This window comes from Mus caroli, chromosome 18 (genome assembly GCF_900094665.2).
Source record: "Mus caroli chromosome 18, CAROLI_EIJ_v1.1, whole genome shotgun sequence".
Taxonomy (NCBI): Eukaryota; Metazoa; Chordata; class Mammalia; order Rodentia; family Muridae; genus Mus; species Mus caroli.
Window position 1 is genome coordinate 17,050,247 of NC_034587.1, and position 2,437 is coordinate 17,052,683.

General features: G+C 41.4%; 1 protein-coding gene across 5 annotated transcripts in view; it reads right to left on the minus strand.

The window, feature by feature from the left end:
- The window catches only part of Trappc8 (trafficking protein particle complex 8), an 82,986-nt gene that overhangs the window by 8,628 nt on the left and 71,921 nt on the right, over positions 1-2,437 (minus strand). The gene's annotated exons all lie outside the window — the stretch shown is intronic.

Sequence of the window (2,437 nt, forward strand, 5' to 3'; positions counted from 1 at the left end):
GCTGTCCTGGAACTCACTTTGTAAACCAGGCTGGCCTCGAACTCAGAAATCCGCCTGCCTCTGCCTCCCGAGTGCTGGGATTAAAGGCATGCGCACCACGCCCGGCTCAGCATGCCCATTTTAATCCATACACTTTCTTTTGGTTTTGGTCACTTTTTCCAAGATAGGGTCTCACTGTTTATCACAGATGGGAATGGAATCTGCTATGTAGCCCAGGCTGGAATCAAACTTAAGCCTTCTGAATATTAGAACTACAGGCACATGGCACCATATCTGGCTACACTGCACATTTTAAAAAGGCTTTCTTTCTACTAATCAGTAATAGAACTCATCTACTTTAAAATCTCTACTTCAACTTTCTCTTGAAGTGACGCTGTTGTAGAGAAACATGTGCCAATGGCTCTGCTTTATGATATACTATATTGCCACATTATACAAAATACAGGATTTATCTGGAGTTTTGCTTTTAAATTTTATTTATTTCTTTTATGTGCATCAGTATTTTGCTAGCATGTATGTCTGTGCGCTGTATGCATGACTGGTACTTGGGGAAGTCAGAAGAGAAAGTTGGATGCCCTGGGACTGGAGAAATAAGCCACCATGTGGTTGCTAGGAATGAAACCTGGGCCCTCTGGAGGAACAGCCCAGCGCTCTTAACTGCGGAGTCATCTCTCCAGGCCTCACTTGTTTTTGTTTTGTTTGTTCCTTCCTTCCTTCCTCCTTTCCTTTCCCTCTTCCTTTCTCCTCCTCCCTCCCTCCCTCTCTCTCTCTCTCTCCTTTTTTTTTTTTTTTTTTTTGGTTTTCTGAGACAGGGTTTCTCTGTATAGCCCTGGCTGTCCTGGAACTCACTCTGTACACCAGGCCGGCCTCGAACTCAGAAATCTGCCTGCTTCTGCCTACCGAGTGCTGGGATTAAAGGTGTGCACCACCACTGCCAGGCTGACTTGCTTATTTTTAATAAGTCAGATTTTTTTTAGATTCAAGAGACTGCATCAGAATGATGCAAGCATCTTAATGCTTGAGTATGTTCCACATCTGTATTCACTGACTTCAGCTTGTCGTGTGGGGGGTCACACTTTTGAGTATTCCTGTTCTAAGGCACAAGACAGCCCACAGCCCACTCAGCCCAGAACTCAGAAGTCAGTCTGTTGAACAGCGGTTGGGTTAACAGGAGTTCACTGACTGAGTCTTGGGACAGTGTATGACATCTTTTACATAGACTTCCAGGCCAACCTGAGTTATATATGGAGACCCTGTCTTAAAACAAAACAAAACAAAACAAAACAAAACAAAACAAAACAAAACAATTTGATGCCCAAGATATGAGTTTGGTGTTGAATAGTGTTTGATTCACAAATTTTCCTGTTCCTATGCATGATATCCCACAATTAAGATGACTTTACAAATGTTCAGTAGCTAGCTAGGTGTGGTAACACACACCTGTAATCCCAGAAGTTGGGAGGTATGGGAAGGATCAGGAGCTAAAGGCCAACCTTGATTATGTAAGATCCTGTGAGAAAAATAAAAACCAAAAACAGAAGGGGATAAGGTACTTTAAATTCTCTTTTAATTTATAGACATTTTCTCAACTCAGTGTAAATGCAGCTCCAGGTACTAACTACCACCAAGCTTTGTATCATAGTCTTTAACACATGTAACCTCTACTTTCCATCAGGATTACATATCTTCCTTTACATGTGACCAATGGGCCATTTTGGGAAAAGTAAAATTTTCTTCTCAACCAAGGTCACCATGGACTTGACAGTTGAGTACAAATTAGAGCATGTATTACTCAAACTCTTACTTTAAGTGCATCAAGGGCCACTCAAGAGCCTATGATTTCAAGCTAATACATAACAATGCACAAGTAGTCTTTTTTTAGACATAAAACACATTCTGCGATTAACATGCACCTTATTTAAGCAGTGTCTCATTTGAGATTCATGCAAAGTCAGCATGTTTACAAAAATATAAACTACTTCTAGTACCAATAAGTAAATAAGGAAAAGAGATAAAAAGGGAGGAAAGGCACACAAAAGATGGAGCACAAATAGCAACAAGTCCAGGAGACTGAGCACCCACAGACTCACAGAGCAACTTCTCTCTTGATAGTGTCTGGAATTGCTCATGACAGAAGAGTTTAATGGTACCTGCTTTCATAGACCTGTATGGCCACAATATTCTTGGTGACACAAAGAAACAATACTAACCAATAGAAGAAAACCATCTGTTCTTATTGAATTCTTTTCTTTAGACAAAAACATTCAAAAAGTCATTGTGGAGCTATTAAGTTATAAAACAGTGGGGCAGTGGTGGCACACGCCTTTAATCCCAGCACTCGGGAGGCAGAGGCAGGCAGATTTCTGAGTTTGAGGCTAGCCTGGTCTACAGAGTGAGTTCCAGGACAGCCAGGGATACACAGAGAAACACTGTCTCA